Source organism: Coregonus clupeaformis, chromosome 37 (genome assembly GCF_020615455.1).
Source record: "Coregonus clupeaformis isolate EN_2021a chromosome 37, ASM2061545v1, whole genome shotgun sequence".
NCBI lineage: Eukaryota > Metazoa > Chordata > Actinopteri > Salmoniformes > Salmonidae > Coregonus > Coregonus clupeaformis.
In genome coordinates, this window is record NC_059228.1 from 14,338,047 (window position 1) to 14,356,240 (window position 18,194).

General features: G+C 45.2%; 3 pseudogenes; 1 reads left to right on the plus strand and 2 right to left on the minus strand.

Moving 5' to 3' along the window:
• Nucleotides 1-10,572: 10,572 nt before the first annotated feature.
• On the minus strand, nt 10,573-11,353 carry LOC121553236 (annotated as a pseudogene).
• Nucleotides 11,354-11,372: 19 nt separating this feature from the next.
• On the minus strand, nt 11,373-12,852 carry LOC123482749 (annotated as a pseudogene).
• A 413-nt stretch (nt 12,853-13,265) lies between these two features.
• LOC121553237 lies at nt 13,266-16,105 on the plus strand (annotated as a pseudogene).
• Nucleotides 16,106-18,194: the final 2,089 nt, after the last annotated feature.

Below are 18,194 nucleotides of genomic sequence, written 5' to 3' on the forward strand. Positions count from 1 at the left end.
ACTCCGCTCAACCGACGGTCGGGAGAAGTAAATAAAGCGAACCTATTTGTTTTCTCGCGCCCCCCACATGCATTGATGTTCGAGCCTGCAGTTTAGCTCTGATTTTTTAGTCAAACAAATCAAATGGGCCTAATGAAGGGGAGGACAGGCTCATAGTAATGGCTGGAACGGAATCAATGGAATGATATCGAACTCATCAACACTTGTGTTTGATATCATTCCATTCACTCCATTCAAGTTTTCCAAAACCGTATCGCAATCAACGATCAATTCCCCGCAGCTAATCAAAATGAAGATTCGATGACTCCAATGCAATGTAAATGAGCTGGAGTCAGAAGGACAAGGCTGAATGTATTTATACTGCCACCTAGTGCTTTGAAATCTCATTGTTTCTTAAATTATTAATGGAAAACTAGTGGTTGGCTGTAAACTAAACCTTGCAATAAGTGTCATACTGTGTGTTTTTAGTATAATGTCAATACAGTTCTTTCTTAGATGCTAAAGCTATTTCGTTTTATTAGTGATACATTTACAAGAACGGACATTTAGAGAACCTTTTCATTTCACTCCATTGCAACCCACATTTGTAATTGTGTCACCAAACTGTCTGAGCACATTCCGACCCATCACTCATCTCAAAGCTTTCTCAACATTTTATTAGTCTTTTCCAGTAATCAAAAATATGTTTTTTCATACTAAAACTCGGGGACGGCCAGGAGGACGCGGACCCGGGCGCGTGGGATGCCCACGGTGGAACTCAGTCAGGAGGGATGGATCTAGGATGTCCCTCCTAGGCACCCAGCACCGTTCCTCCGGACCGTACCCCTCCCACTCCACGAGATACAGGAGACCACTCATCCGGCGCCTCGAGTCCAAGATGGTCCGGACCCTGTACGCCGGGGGCCCCTCGATGTCCAAAGGGGGCGGAGGGGTCTCTCCTATCTCATCTTCTTGGAGTGGGCCAGCTACCACCGGCCTGAGAAGAGACACATGGAACGAGGGGTTAATATTCTTGTACTCAATAGGCAGTTGTAACCTGTAACACACCTCGTTCAATCTTCTCAGGACTTTAAAGGGCCCCACAAACCGCCGACCCAGCTTCCGGCAGGGCAGGCGGAGGGGCAGGTTTCGAGTCGAGAGCCAGACTCGATCTCCCGGTGCGTACACCGGTCCCTCACTGCGGTGGCGATCGGCGCTCACCTTTTGTTGACGGATGGCCCGCTGCAGATGGACATGGGCAGCGTCCCACGTCTCCTCCGAGCGCCGAATCCACTCGTCCACCGCAGGAGCCTCGATCTGGCTCTCGTGCCACGGTGCCAGGACCGGCTGATACCCTAAAACACACTGGAAAGGTGTTAAATTGGTGGCGGAGTGGCGGAGAGAGTTCTGGGCCATCTCTGCCCAGGGGATATACCTAGACCACTCCTCCGGCCGGTCCCGGCAATAGGACCTCAGAAACCTACCCACATCCTGGTTGACTCGTTCAACCTGCCAATTGCTCTCTGGGTGGTACCCCGAGGTAAGGCTCACCGAGACCCCAAGCGTTCCATGAACGCCCCCCAGACTCTGGAGGTGAACTGGGGACCTCGGTCAGACACAATATCCTCGGGGACCCCATAGTGCCGGAACACGTGGGTAAATAGGGCCTCGGCGGTCTGTAGGGCAGTAGGGAGACCCGGCATTGGGAGGAGACGACAGGCCTTGGAGAACCGATCCACAACGACCAAAATGGTGGTATTCCCCTGGGAAGGGGGGTAGGTCGGTTACGAAATCCACCGAGAGGTGGGACCATGGTCGTTGTGGAACGGGCAGGGGATGTAACTTACCCCTGGGCAAATGTCTAGGCGCCTTACACTGGGCGCACACCGAGCAGGAGGAGACATAAACCCTCACATCCTTAGCTAACGTTGGCCACCAGTATTTCACGCTAAGGCAGTGCACTGTCCGGCCAATACCTGGATGTCCAGAGGAGGGTGATGTATGAGCCCAATAAATAAGACGATCACGAACCTCGAGCGGAACGTACGTCCGCTCCCACAGGACACTCGGGGGAGTAGGGTCGGTACGCAGTGCCCGCTCGATTTCCGCATCGACCTCCCATACCACCGGAGCCACCAGACAAGACTCCGGCAGTATGGAAGTAGGCTCAATGGCCCTCTCCTCTGTGTCATACCGCCGGGACAGGGCGTCTGCCTTACCGTTCTGGGACCCTGGGATGTATGTGATCTTAAAAACAAACCGGGTCAGGAACATGTTCCACCTAGCCTGACGAGGGTTCAATCTCCTAGCTGCCCGGATGTGCTCCAGGTTACGGTGATCAGTCAGAATGAGGAAAGGGTGTTGAACCCCCTCAAGCCAATGCCTCCACACCTTAAGGGCCTGGACTACAGCTAACAGCTCCCTGTCCCCAACGTCATAATTGCGCTCCGCCGAGCTGAGCTTCTTGGAGTAGAACGCACAGGGGCGGAGCTTAGGTGGCGTGCCGGACCGTTGTGACAGGACAGCCCCAATACCGGTCTCGGACGCGTCTACCTCTACTTGGAATGGTAAAGAGGGATCCGGATGCGCCAGCACCGGGGCCGAGGTGAACAGGTTCTTCAGTTTGACAAATGCCCTGTCCGCCTCAGCTGACCACTGCAAACGAACCGGACCCCCCTTTAGCAGGGACGTAATGGGAGCTGCAACCTGTCCAAAGCCCCGGATAAACCTCCGGTAGTAATTAGCAAAACCCAAGAACTGCTGCACCTCTTTTACAGTGGTTGGAGTCTGCCAATTACGCACGGCCGACACACAGTCTACCTCTATCTCCACACCAGACGCGGACAACCGATAACCCAAAAAGGAGACGGACTCCTGGAAGAACAGGCATTTCTCTGCCTTGACATACAAGTCATGCTCCAATAGTCTTCTCAACACTCGGCGCACCAGGGCTACATGCTCGGCTCGTGTAGAAGAGTACACTAGGATGTCGTCGATGTACACTACCACACCCTGCCCATGCATGTCCCGGAAAATCTCGTCAACAAAGGATTGGAAGACTGAAGGAGCATTCATTAACCCGTATGGCATGACGAGATACTCGTAATGACCCGAGGTGGTGCTAAATGCCGTTTTCCATTCATCCCCCCTCCCTAATGCGCACCAGATTGTACGCGCTCCTGAGATCCAACTTTGTGAAGAACTGCGCTCCGCGTAATGATTCTGTCATAGTCGCAATCAGTGGAAGAGGGTAACTGTACTTAACCGTGATCTGATTGAGACTACGGTAATCAATACACGGGCGCAAACCCCCGTCCTTCTTCTTCACAAAGAAGAAACTCGAGGAAACCGGGAAGTGGAGGACCGTATGTATCCCTGTGCCAAGGACTCGGCTATGTAAGTCTCCATAGCCGCAGTCTCCTCTTGAGACAGGGGATACACACGGCTCTGCGGGAAGTGCCGCTCCTGTTTGGAGATTTATCGCACAGTCCCCCTGTCTATGAGGTGGTAGCCGTGTTGCCCTCGTTTTGCTGAACACAAGTGCTAAGTCCTCATACTCAGGGGGAATGCGCATTGCGGGCACTTGGTTCGGACTCTCTACCGAGGTCGCCCCTAAGGAAACACCTAGACATTTCCCTACACACTGGGCAGACCACTCCATAAGAGCCCTCTGTTGCCACGCAATGGTAGGATCATGGGCGCTTAACCAGGGAAGCCCCAGCACCACGGGGTAGCAGGAGAGTCAATCAGATAAAACTGAATGATCTCCTCATGACCCCCCTGCGTCGTCATCTTAAGTGGTGCTGTGACTTCTCTGATCAGCCCCGACCCCAACGGCCGGCTGTCTAGGGCGTGGACAGGAAAGGGGGCTTCTACCGGCCGAAGGGGAATTCCTAACCTATAACAAAATGCACGATCAATAAAATTCCCAGCTGCGCCTGAATCTACTAGCGCCTTATGCTGGGAATGAGGTGCCACCTGTGGAAATCTCACAGGAATACTCATGTGACCAACAGAGAGCTCTGGGTAAGTGGGGCGCCTACTCACCTGAAATGACTCCCCAGTGCGTGACCTGCTGTCCCCTCTCCCAGGAGACCCTCCCCAGCACCTGGCCGCGGTGTGTCCTCCACGGCCACAGTTGGTGCAGGGGATGGCCCCCCTCGGGTTCTCTCTCCTCCTCTCCCTAGCGCCAGCACCCCCGAGCTCCATGGGAATCGGCTCGGAGGTGCTGGAGGGTGGAATGGACGACCCCCACTCGGGACGTCCGCGGGTAGCCAGCAGGGTGTCGAGACGGATGGAGATGTCCACCAACTGGTCGAAGGATAGGTTGGTGTCCCTGCAGGCTACACCGGTAATGGTCGATGAGGGCCCTCTCATTCCACCCCGCATCCGCCGCTAGAGTCCGGAACTCCAGGGCGAACTCCTGTGCGCTCCTCTTCCCCTGTCGGAGGTGGAACAGACGCTCCCCCGCCGCCTTTCCCTCAGGTGGGTGATCGAAGACAGCCCTGAAGCGGCGGGAGAACTCCGCGTAGGTGATGGTAGCGGCGTCTATTCCCCTCCATTCGGCGTTGGCCCACTCCAACGCCTTGCCGGATAGACAGGAGATGAGGGCGGAGACGCTCTCGTATCCCGAGGGCGCTGGGTGTAGGGTAGCCAGGTAAAGTTCCACCTGCAGGAGGAACCCTTGACACCCGGCTGCAGAACCGTCATATGCCCTCGGGAGCGAGAGCCGAATGCCCCTGGGTTCCGGTGCTGAGAGAGGAGGACTGGCCGTTGGTGATGGGATGGTGTAAGAAGACGTGGGCACCTCCCCAGTAACCAACCGGCGCAGAGTGTTGGACACCTCGTCCATGGCGGACCCAAGTTGCCGGATCATGGTGTCCTGATAGCTGATCCGTTCCTCCAGCGACTTGGGTGTCGCAGCTGCTCCTGCTGACTCCATGGTTGGTGTGTGTTGTTCTGTCAGATGAACCGATGTGGATGTGGTGGAGGAGTCAGGCGCAGGACACAGAGGCTTCGTCCAACAGACTTGACTAGTCAAAAGTGCAAAATACAATACACGGCCTCGAAACAAGCAGAGGCGAGTGAATACGTAAACCATGCGTAAACACTAAACAAACAAACAGAGCGTCAACACGCAGCTCCGAAAATACAGGCAGACAACAACACACAATCTAACCAATACAAAACAGGGAACTTATAGGACACGTAATCAGAACACAAACAGACACAGGTGTACAAGACAGACCAAAGCAATCACACCACGAAACATTCAACGGTGGCAGCTAGTACTCCGGGGACGGCGAACGCCGAAGCCTGCCCGAACCAGGAGGAGGAGCAGTCTCGGCCGAAACCATGACAGAGACCAAGGAGTCCACTTACACTGTACTTTGATTATAAAGGTTTATTTATATCACAAGATTTCAGCGTAAATTGACAGACATCTGCAGGCATCTGGAGAACAACAGACTCAAAATAATATGTTGTTCTGTCCTCCTTTGTTTTAACCATGGTATTTATATCCTATGCCCTATGTAACATAATATGGGTGTTTTCCCATAAACCAATCCCAGGAGGCCACCTAACAGACTTCCTCTAACACACCATTTGCAAACATCAACAAAGTCATAAACTGTTTAAACACTACAACAGATACCCCAAAAAACTACTTAAGTAGTACTTTATATTTACTTAAGTGCTTTACACCACTGACTGAAGGCAGGGTAGAGATGCTCTATGAAGGTGGTCTGTACTTTGTGAGGGAGGTTCAAGCAACAGATACACTGTAAAATGCCAGAGCCCCATTTATCTGGTCCACATACACTCCTCCCCTTGACGTCCTGGGCTTGGCTATATCTGTGCTTTGGTTCTTGTGCACGAAGGAGTGTTTGTCCTCAGAGCAGTACAGGCTCCAGGCTGCATTCGTTGCTGTTGCCTTTGCGGTTGATGCTCTGGTAGGGGACGGCGATGTCGGTCTCCGTTCCTCTCTAGTACACCTCCCAGTAGTAGTGACTTCTTGACAGACCCTCCTCACACAGCGGCTGGGATTGAATAGATTTTAATTTAATTGAATTAGTTGCGTTAATTGGATACGAGTCTGACCATCCGCCCACCCACCCACCATACATCGTAAAGCACTATGAGTGCTTTGAAAATATTATCTGAAACTATTGAGAAACCCCCGTCCTTTCCTAGTCTGGCATGTGACGTCATCACACCTGAGCCTACAAGAGTCGTTTGGTCAAATTCAGCTCGCCACATATACTGCTGTGGATAGAACGTTTTGGATATAAACAGTGTTCCTCTCACCTGCTGCCAGTGGTCGAACCTGTCTGGATGATCTGGGTAGTTATTGGGTTCGCTCATCGTCTTGGCTACAGTGTTGCCATCGGATAGGTACAGGTTGGGGTGGGCACTGTTGACATCCAGGGTCGGCTGGACCAGGTCTGAACAGAGGGATAAATGCTTTAGAGTAGAAAGACCAAACAGTTTAATACTGTGGCATATTCAGTGGGGGTAGCCCCAACCAGGACATGAACACAGGACCCTGAGACTGTCAATCCAATACTTAACCTTCACGCCAGGAGGTTTCAACCAGATAGACCAAACAAGGCCCTACATCAGAGGAACTACCAGTGTAATATGCAGTGTAATTATGCTGTTGTTTCCTTATAGTTGCCTATAGGAATAACGACTGTAATACATTTGAAGTTCCAGTTGCAGTTCTCTCTTATTGTGACACATGATTAATTGTCAGTGTTGCGTCACTGTTTGTTTAATCATAAATGTTCTGTGCTTTTCCACCACTGGGAGGAGCAACACCTTTATGTGTTCATTTTTTATTTTATTTTGTTTTACCAGGTAAATTGATTGAGAACACGTTCTCATTTACAGCAACGATCTGGGGAATAGTTACAGGAAGAGGAGGGATGAATGAGCCAATTGGAAGCTGGGGATGATTAGGTGTCCATGATGCTATGAGGGCCATATTGGGAATTTAGCCAGGACACCGGGGTTAATATCCCTACTCTTACAATAAGTGCCATGGGATCTTTAGTGACCACCGAGTCAGGACACCCGTTTAAAGTCCCATCCAAAAGACGGCACCCTACACAAGGCAATGGGATCTTTTTTCAGACCAGAGGAAAGAGTGCCTCCTACTAGCCCTCCAACACCACTTCCAGCAGCATCTGGTCTCCCATCCAGGGACCAACCCTGCTTAGCTTCAGAGGCAGATGATCTAGTGATGTAGTTTATGAAAGATCAATCAGGAAGGCTCGTTTAACTTCATCCAGTAAGCATAACATCATTCACTTCCTATTCTAAGGACATAGTGGGAATGAACACAAACGCATCATCATAGCTTCTTGTTTCTTCTCCTCCTCATGTGCAGAATGTCATTCACCTTTATAGATGATACATTTGTGTGCATACGTCTTCATACTTTTTTCCCCCATACTGGTCACCCGTGGGAATCGAACCAGTGCCATGGTCTACCAACTGAGCCACACGGGCTGTAGTCTAGAGTTCCTGGTTACATTGTATTTACGAGCATTTAACATATCTCTCCATGGTTAAAATAGGAAGAAATAGATGTCATTGTTGTAAAAAATGTGTGTGCGCTACGTTTATTATCATCATATAGAAAAAATATTGAATTACTTTGGCATATTGAATTATGTTATATTACGCTAACTTCCCTATGGTGGAATTCACCACACGTGAATTACAGGAAATACTCATCGTTTTTACCTCAGATTGGTGATGTTAGTATTAAAGATTATAGTCATCACAATCTCCCAAAATCAATTGTTTAAAACATATCATTAACTTTGGTTTATTACCAGTGCTTTTGACATACGCGCCAGTCCGTAGTGGGACTAAAGAACGTAGCTGTCATGTTGAAAACACTGTGGGTAGAAGAAATTCGGCCGCTCTGCCCATAAAAGTATCTGGCTTCACATGAATTCATGGATTTTTGAGGGTTATGCTATCATTAAAATGAAAGCCAACCCCTGTCGCTAGTTACAAATCGATGTGAGGTGGTGATTCGTTGATATTATCGACTCAAAAAAGTGTTTTGTTTCCTTTTCCGTATTGGCCATCTACCGAAATCATTTTCTCACAGAGATATAAATTGATAAATGGCAACGACAGGTGGTCATCTATCGACAGACATGTAGGTTTGTTTGTCTGTTAGAAGAGCGCAAAGGGTACATGTCGCCGCGGTTATTGTCCCACTTCCATTGATTTCAATACAATATTGATGTGAGTGATTCATTTGTGATTCTAATAATTACAGTAGAACAGTGACCGCTTGGTCAATATTGGTGCATGTCCAGTTTAGAAGGTACTCATTTAGCAAAATACAAGTAATCTGAACACGTGTGACGTGTGTGTAGGGAGTAACTTTTATGTATTGGTCTTCAAAATATCACAATTTATTTCAGCATATTGATTATGAATTTGGACATCTAAAACCGGTCTTTTGACACTAGGCCATACATCAAAAAGACACGACAACAGGAAGCAGCAACAGTATCATTTTCAATGTATGTTTTAGGAATATACATTCTACTTTATCAGGTAAAAACTACTGAATGAGACCAACAATGTGCTAGGATGTATTGATGTTTATGGTATTAGTGAAATTGTGAAAATATGTTTGTCCTGGCTACTATAAGCATGGCACTATAATGCACATTCCTCATGCTTGCTGTTCAACCTATGGGCTCACTCTTGCAATTATCACCTTCTTCTCTCTCAACGAATGGGATGTATTTATATGTCAACTTACCCATTTTCTCTCACTTGCTGTTTTTCAGCAACAGTTTTTGACAACCATCCACTTTCCCACCACCACCAGCTAAAATAACCTTAAGGCCCGTCATTGGAACTCCTTTCACCCAGCTTGGGGGTTTTGATGCCAGCAGCCCCACATAGGGCTACCTGTCATCACATCATCTGGGCATCATCAGACGAGGCCATTCTCCAAACTATTTAATAAAATGTCATATTGCATTCCGTCTTTGTTGTTAATTTAGTTAAGCCTGTGCTCGATTGAACTATTGGATGGTATTCACCTAACCTGTTCTGCAGATACACAGAATATCTCTGACACACTGGTTTCAATGCCAGTTTCATCCATCATGCCAATGTGAGCATGCAACAGGGAAGTTGTGTTACATTAATTTCCATCCTCCAAATGAACGTAAGTGTTTGCTGTTACAGGAGACAGGGCACAAATGTAAATGGACACTGTTATTTGAATTTAAAAAAAGGTTAAAATGACTCATATTTCTGGAAATCTTAGTTATTTTTTTTGGGTCTTGAATTTTTACAAACCTACCTTGACTGACTCCACAGCCTGGCGAAGGTCTGTCCACTTCTTCACTCACTGATCAATCCTCTGCTGAGACTTCACTAGAGTGGACCCCAGCTGTTTCCGTAGGGGACAACGTTTACACAATGTTATAGGAACAGCAACATATGAACCAGACCTATGATGGATATCATAATGTCTTATGTAGCTGTTATAAAGGCTATATGAATGGATACATAGGGGGTGTATAAAAGGCTAGCTTCAGACAGCTGTTCCAAGGGCGGAAGCCCCCGGTGCTAGAAAAGCTGTCTGGCCTTTTATACAGGTAGACTAGAAGACAGTGTTACCAAAACTAACTTAGTTGTTTCTCAATCCTCTCAGTGCCAGCTGGCACAGTGTCACGGTGCTTGTGTTGGTCCATCATGCAGAGGACACAGACTGAAGGTCCAAGGTGCTGGCACTATGAGACATCTCTCCTGGGACAAGTAGCAGTCAGATCCACAGGTAGGACTAAAGGTGAGGTCCTCAGGTAGATAAGAGGTGCACATTTAAAGGTGGCGTCAGAGGGTAAAAGTGAGGTTTAGAGATTAAGTTCACAGGTAAAAGTGAGACCCACAAGTAAAAATATCAAGTTGAGTTTCTACAGGTAAATGAGGTAAGATCCACTGGTAAATTAGGTGAGGTCAGCAGGTGAAGACAATTACACATACTATAAAACTGTATTTTTTTGTATACCCAAATTGCATACTATTTAGAACGCATGTGTGGGTATTCGGACACAGCCACTCATACACGACCATCCACTTTGGGTAAACCCCACAGACATCCCAAATGCCAACAAAAATGCCCTTGGGAAATACATCTCAAAAGCTGTTGGTGGAAACTCCTCTAAACATGTTAAACTGTACAAACAGACTGAAACTCAAAACTTCTCTTTTTAAGGTAACATTATCTTATGAATTTGTCGAATGTGCAAGGGTATCATTTCTTCAGTTTCTGTTTTGATAACACTATCTCTTTTGAAAGAGGTAACTTTCTAGATTTTGTCATTTAACAATGTTATTTTTAAACCAAGGCAGTATTTGTTTCCATTACATTTCACATTTATACTCTACCACTTAGTTCTCAGATCATTCAAGGCTACTATTACATTCTTGCATTCATGCATTCATTAACAACTTGAATGCTTAAATGCCATATAGTTATGCTAAAAAGCTGACAACAGAGATGCTAATTCTGAGAATAATGTCAGCTCATCAACGGGAACCAGTTTATGGTTGTGTTTTTGAGATGTCCCTTCATTTTAGGTAAGTGTTCTTCTTCAGGTATTTGTGGAGCCCAAACACTTTCTTGGTCCTCTCCTCCTCCACGTCCTCCAGTATGATGAAGATGATGTTGGGGTTGCCCTCCAGCACCAGCCAGGACTGAGCCACCTCAAACTCAAAGTGACACCACACACTGTCAATGAAGTGGCGTGACACCACCACGATGACCTTGCGGCTACCCATGATGCCCTCGTCTATGATGTTGGAGGTGATGGACTTGCCCACTTCAAAGTCCCACTCGTGGAGGCACAGCTGAATGGGAGGGACTCCTTTCTCAAGGTTCTCCACCAGGCCTCGTCCTTGCTGGAGTAGATCACAAAGGCATCGTAAAGGCAATCCTGCTGGCGGGAGATCTTGTAGCCTCTCATCAAAACGCAGCAGTAACGCAGGTGGAACTGGAACTTGTAGGCCAAGACTGACAATGTAAGAATAAAAATGACAACAAAGATGGGCACTAAAAGTGTAACTCTCAAGATGTGAGTGTAGTATTCAACATCAAAGTCAAACACTTTAGTGGTCTGTGTTGATTTTTTTATGGTTCATCCAGGGGCGCAACTTTCACTGGGGACATTCTGAAATGGCAATTTTGTCCCCCCCAGTTTTATCATTGGAATGTGATACAAAACGAGGCAACGGTGTGCTTTAGGACCATGCTGACGCCTCCGAGCAGTCGGGTAGGCTGTTTGGAGTGTTTAACCTACCGGATAAAAAATGTAATATTAATCATGATTATGTCCCCCCCACTTCTAAAACCAAAGCTGCGCCCCTAGGTTCATCCATATAATAAAGTCAATTTGTGAGCAGGAGCAATCCACTGGATTATTGGATAAATCAAATGCTATCAGGTTTTTAGGTACATTATGGAGAATATTCATCTTAATTCTCGCAATCAGATTTTTGCCTATATCCATCCATGTTAGTGAAGCAAGGCTATGATTATATAGAAAATCCACAGACATCAATTTATTTCCACTGAGAATCAACTCTCGTAACGTATTCAGATTAACAAAAGAGTTCCAGAGGTGCTTCTCAATACCGCAAAATGAAATATCTAAAGTTTCCAGAAAAGTAAGCTTCACAAAGAAATTATTTTAGATATTCCTGAGTAATTTGTCGCCAGATAGTTTGAGCACACTCAGATTCCTGTCCTTGAAAGAACAACTGGTTTGTGACAGTGATTCCTGTATTGGAGATATCCAGATACTTGAGATGACTCAGATTCACCATGTTAAAAAGGTCATCAGCTCCAGTGAGCTTGCTATTGTGGAAATCCAACCCTTCGAGGGATTCAAGTCCAGAAAATTGTGAGATATAGCAGCCATTCGGAATTATCCCGTTGTTACTTAAATCCACATACTGGAGAAGAGGCATATCCATAAAGACACCAGAAAGAAGTGGTATTTCATTGTCAGTGATTGTTAGTTTCTCTCTAGTTTGCTGATGTGTGAGCTGAGAACCTGGAATCTTAAACAATCTACTGTGTCTGATATCAAGCTCTTTGATTTGTTTGAATTTGACATTTTCCATGAATCCCACACGACAGCGGTTCAGGGTGATTTTGGTGGCGTTCTCCATGCACCTGAATACTGGTATCTACTTTTCAGATTGAAGATATATATATTTGTGGTGACAGTGTGGAGACGGGAACACAAACTAAAATAGCTTTTGTCCTTTTAGAAATATGAGGAAGGAAAATGAGGAACAACGTGAACATTTAGCTCGTCATCATCCATATATAAACAATACCTGTGAGATGCAGAGCCACTTCCCAAATAGATAGTGATAGTCTAGTATATAGTAGTAGCCTATTGACTAACATGTTATTATCAATTACTAAGTGTTGAATACTTAACTAAACAACATGGTTTCCGCTCTCCTGTGGATTTTGTTTCTCCTGCGTGCTGTGGAAGGAGACATTTGCACAGAGGTAAAGTATAATAATAATAATCTGCCATTTAGCAGACACTTTTATCCAAAGCGATTTACAGTCCTGTGTGCATACATTTTTACGTATGGGTGGTCCCGGGGATCGAACCCACTACCCTGGCGTTACAAGCGCCATGCTCTATCAATTGAGCTACAGAGGACCACACTGTATTTGACAGGTTGTTGTTGAATGGTTGATCGTTAAAATGTAATTGTAGTAACTTGACAAGGAGTGCCCACACGCATTTCAATATTACTTTCCTTTACTTTCATCCCAATAAATAAAAGGTGTACAGCCATGTACACATGGTACAAAAACAGCAGAACGATACAGCCCACTCAACCTGTGGTAGAATCACATTGTACAGATCTGACTCTTGGTGATGACATCATAAAAGGGGAAAGGTCACGGTCAATGCCAATAATAACCATGCACACATGAATAGCAATCATACTATACTGCAGGTAAGTTACAACACATATTCAGTGTAATTATTTATATAGTGTCCACACTATAACAGTAATATTGGACAACATTGAAGATGATGGTGATGATGGAAAATAGTGAATTTGATAGCTGTATTCATATTTTTGTCCCTGGAATATGATTATTTTACAATATAAATAGTTCAAAATCCTAAGGGTTATTGATAGTGTTAAACCATTGCATTATACTGTATCTATGACTATGTGTCTTAACATGTCATTTTTATTAGGTGATTCAAAACGGGCACTACTCATGTGCAGGGAGAAACCTCAGCTACATACAGTACCAGCCCTTCCTCCCTACACAGAAACTCTGGATTTCAGTTTTAACTACCTGACATCTTTACAGCACAGTATTTTCCCTCAATTATCGGATTTGTAAGTCCTTGATCTCACAAGGTATTTGGAATTATATTTTTGTCAACTATTGGACAATTACTATCGGTTTTATATGTTAGTACATATGTAGCACATACAGTGCATTCTGAAAGTATTCAGACCCCTTGACTTTTTCAAAATATTGTTATTTTACAGCCTTATTCTAAAATTGATTAAATTATTTTTTCCCCATCATCAATCTACACACAATACCTCATAATGTCAAAGCAAAACCAGGTTTTTAGATATTTTTTCAAATGTATTAAAAATAAAAAACGGAAATATTACATTTACATAAGTACTCAGTACTTTGTTGAAGTACCTTTGGCAGCGATTACAGCCTCGAGTCTTCTTGGGTATGACGCTACAACCTTGGCACACCTGTATTTGGGGAGTTTCTCCCATTTTTCTCTGTCAGGTTGGATGGGGAGCATTGCTGCACAGCTATTTTCAGGTCTCTCCAGAGATGTTCGATTGGGTTCAAGTCCGGGCTCTGGCTGGGCCACTCAAGGACATTCATCTTTCCCTCAATCCTGACTAGTTTCCCAGTCCCTGCCGCTGAAAAACATCCCCAAAGCATAATGCTGCCACCACCATGCTTCACCGTAGGGATGGTGCCAGGTTTCCTCCAGACGTGACGCTTGGCATTCAGGCCAAATAATTCAATCTTGGTTTCATCAGACCGAGAATCTTGTTTCTCATGGTCTAAGAGTCTTTAGGTGCCTTTTGGCAAACTCCAAGTGGGATGTCATGTGCATTTTACTGAGGAGTGGCTTCCATCTGGCCACTCTACCATAAAGTCCTGAATGTTGGAGTGCTCCAGAGATGGAAGGTTCTCCCATCGCCACAGAGGAACTCTGGAGCTCTGTCAGAGTGAACATTGAGTTTTTGGGCACCTCCCTGACCAAGGCCCTTCTCCCCCGATTGCTCAGTTTGGCCATGCGGCCAGCTCTAGGAAGAGTCTTGGTGGTTCCAAACTTCTTCCATTTAAGCGTGATGGAGGTCACTGTGTCCTTGGGGACCTTCAATGCTGCAGACATTTTTTGGTACCCTTCCCCAGATCTGTGCCTCGACACAATCCTGTCTCGGAGCTCTACGGACAATTCCTTCGACCTCATGGCTTGGTTTTTTCTCTGACATGCACTGTCAACTGTGTGACCTTATATAGACATGTGGGTGCCTTTCCAAATCATGTCCAATCAATTGAATTTACCACAGGTGGACTCCAATCAAGTTGTAGAAACATCTCAAGGATGATAAATGGAAACAGGATGCACCTGAGCTCAATTTCGATTCTCATAGCAAAGGGTCTGAATACTTATGTAAATAAGGTATTTCTGTTTTTGCATTTTTTATAAATTAGCAACATTTTCTAAAAACCTGTTTTCACTTTGTCATTATGGGGTATTGTGTGTAGATTGATGAGGATTATTATTTTTTTAATCCATTTTAGAATAAGGCTGTAATGTAACAAAATGTGGAAAAGTCAAGGGGTCTGAATACTTTCCGAAAGATATGCAGGAGTAAATGGTATTTGATACTTTTATTGTGCAACAGATGCAGATTCCAACATATAGCTGATGATGCTTTCCACAATGTGAGGAATGTAACAACATTGATTCTTACTGGAAACCCCATTGGAAACCTTGGGAACAATACCTTAAACTCACTGTATCTCCTTCAAAAGCTTGTTCTTGCTGAGACTGGTCTTCTCTCCATTGAGAATCTGCATATAAACCATTTAACCAAACTGCAGGAGTTGAATGTCGGGACAAACAATCTCCTCTCCATGTCTATCCCATCCTATGTCATCAACAGGCAAATTAGGAACAACATTACAATTATACTCAACAGAAATCCTGTATTACATATAGAGCCAGGAGCATTTCAGAACATTAACCTACGAGAGCTGCATCTACGAGATGCATTTGCCTCAGGTAATGCAAGCACAGTCGGCCTCAAAGCACTCGCTGGTCTCTCTGTGGGGAAGCTGGTCATTGGCGACTACAGGGATTCTCTTGTTATTGGAATTCATTCTTTGGATGGGCTCTGCTTGATAAACTTTTAGGAAATATACTACTATCAGAAAGAGAGGACAATTGGATCCAACCCAGTATTTCGCTGCATGACAAACGCTACAAAAATCACCCTTGAACACAACCTCGCGGGATTCATGGAACATGTTAATTTCAGATGTATCAAAGAGCTTGTTCTTACACAGTGTGAACTATACGGCATATCTAGTTTGCAGCTTTCCCATACAAAAACCTTAGAGAGACTGACAATAAAAGAAAACTCATATCCTATACTCTTTAATGATACGTTGGAAGATATGCCTCTCCTCCAATACGTGGATCTGAGCAACAACCAAATCGTCATGAAAGGCTGCTGCAAACTGGAGTTCCAGGGACTTCCACGCCTACGCCACCTCAATACGAGCACCAGCACTGATATCCGGATAGAAACAATGGGATTCCAGGGATTGGAAAGTCTTGAGGTGTTGGATTTCCATCACACAAAGCTGACTGGTTTGGAATTTGGAGCCATGACATACCTCTCACGTCTTCAGTACCTGGATAGCTCCCATACAAGCACCATCTTCTCAAACACCATATCCTTACTGGGACTTAACAACCTTGAAGTCCTCAAAATGTCTGGCAATAGTTTCCATGGGGATACCTTACAGTGAGGGGAAAAACTATTTGATCCCCTGCTGATTTTGTACGTTTGCCCACTGACAAAGAAATGATCAGTCTATAATTTTAATGGTAGGTTTATTTGAACAGTGAGAGACAGAATAACAAACAAAAAATCCAGAACAACGCATGTCAACATTTTTATGAATTGATTTGCATTTTAATGAGGGAAATAAGTATTTGACCCCCTTGCAAAACATTACTTAGTACTTGGTGGCAAAACCCTTGTTGGCAATCACAGAGGTCAGACATTTCTTGTAGTTTGCCACCAGGTTTGCACACATCTCAGGAGGGATTTTGTTCCACACCTCTTTGCAGATCTTCTCTAAGTCATTAAGGTTTCAAGGCTGACGTTTGGCAACTCGAACCTTCAGCTCCCTCCACAGATTTTCTATGGGATTAAGGTCTGGAGACTGGCTAGGCCACTCCAGGACCTTAATGTGCTTCTTCTTGAGCCACTCCTTTGTTGCCTTGGCCGTGTGTTTTGGGTCATTGTCATGCTGGAATACCCATCCACGACCCATTTTCAATGCCCTGGCTGAGGGAAGGAGGTTCTCACCCAAGATTTGACAGTACATGGCCCCGTCCATCGTCCCTTTGATGCGGTGAAGTTGTCCTGTCCCCTTAGCAGAAAAACACCCCCAAAGCATAATGTTTCCACCTCCATGTTTGACGGTGGGGATGGTGTTCTTGGGGTCATAGGCAGCATTCCTCCTCCTCCAAACACGGCGAGTTGAGTTGATGCCAAAGAGCTAAATTTTGGTCTCATCTGACCACAACACTTTCACCCAGTTCTCCTATGAATCATTCAGATGTTCATTGGCAAACTTCAGACGGCCCTGTATATGTGCTTTCTTGAGCAGGGGGACCTTGCGGGCGCTGCAGGATTTCAGTCCTTCACGGCGTAGTGTGTTACCAATTGTTTTCTTGGTGACTATGGTCCCAGCTGCCTTGAGATCATTGACAAGATCCTCCTGTGTAGTTCTGGGCTGATTCCTCACCGTTCTCATGATCATTGCAACTCCACGAGGTGAGATCTTGCATGGAGCCCCAGGCCGAGGGAGATTGACAGTTCTTTTGTGTTTCTTCCATTTGCGAATAATTGCACCAACTGTTGTCACCTTCTCACCAAGCTGCTTGGCGATGGTCTTGTAGCCCATTCCAGCCTTGTGTAGGTCTACAATCTTGTCCCTGACATCCTTGGAGAGCTCTTTGGTCTTGGCCATGGTGGAGAGTTTGGAATCTGAGTGATTGATTGCGTCTGTGGACAGGTGTCTTTTATAAAGGTAACAAGCTGAGATTAGGAGCACTCCCTTTAAGAGTGTGCTCCTAATCTCAGCTCGTTACCTGTATAAAAGACACCTGGGAGCCAGAAATCTTTCTGATTGAGAGGGGGTCAAATACTTATTTCCCTCATTACAATGCAAATCAATTTATAACATTTTTGACATGGTTTTTCTGGATTTTTTTGTTGTTATTCTGTCTCTCACTGTTCAAATAAACCTACCATTAAAATTATAGACTGATCATTTCTTTCTCAGTGGGCAAACGTACAAAATCAGCAGGGGATCAAATACTTTTTTCCCTCACTGTACATTATCTGTTTATGAACATAACTCTTCTGGAAACATTGGATATTTCATCCTGTGGGATTGAGAACTTGCTCTGGAACTCTTTTGCTAATCTGCATAAACTAAAATACATGATTCTCAGTGGAAATACAGTTGAAGTCGGAAGTTTACATACACCTTAGCCAAATACATTTAAACTCAGTTTTTCACAATTCCTGACATTTAATCCTATTAAAAATTCCCTGTCTTAGGTCAGTTAGGATCACCACTTTATTTTAAGAATGTGAAATGAGAATAATAGTAGAGAGAATTATTTATTTAAGCTTTTATTTCTTTCATCACATTCCCAGTGGGTCAGAAGTTTACATACATCAATTCGTTTTTGGTAGCATTGCCTTTAAATTGTTTAACTTGGGTCAAACGTTTCGGGTAGCCTTCCAAAAGCTTCCCACAATAAGTTGGGTGAATTTTGGCCCATTCCTCCTGACTGAGCTGGTGTAACTGAGTCAGG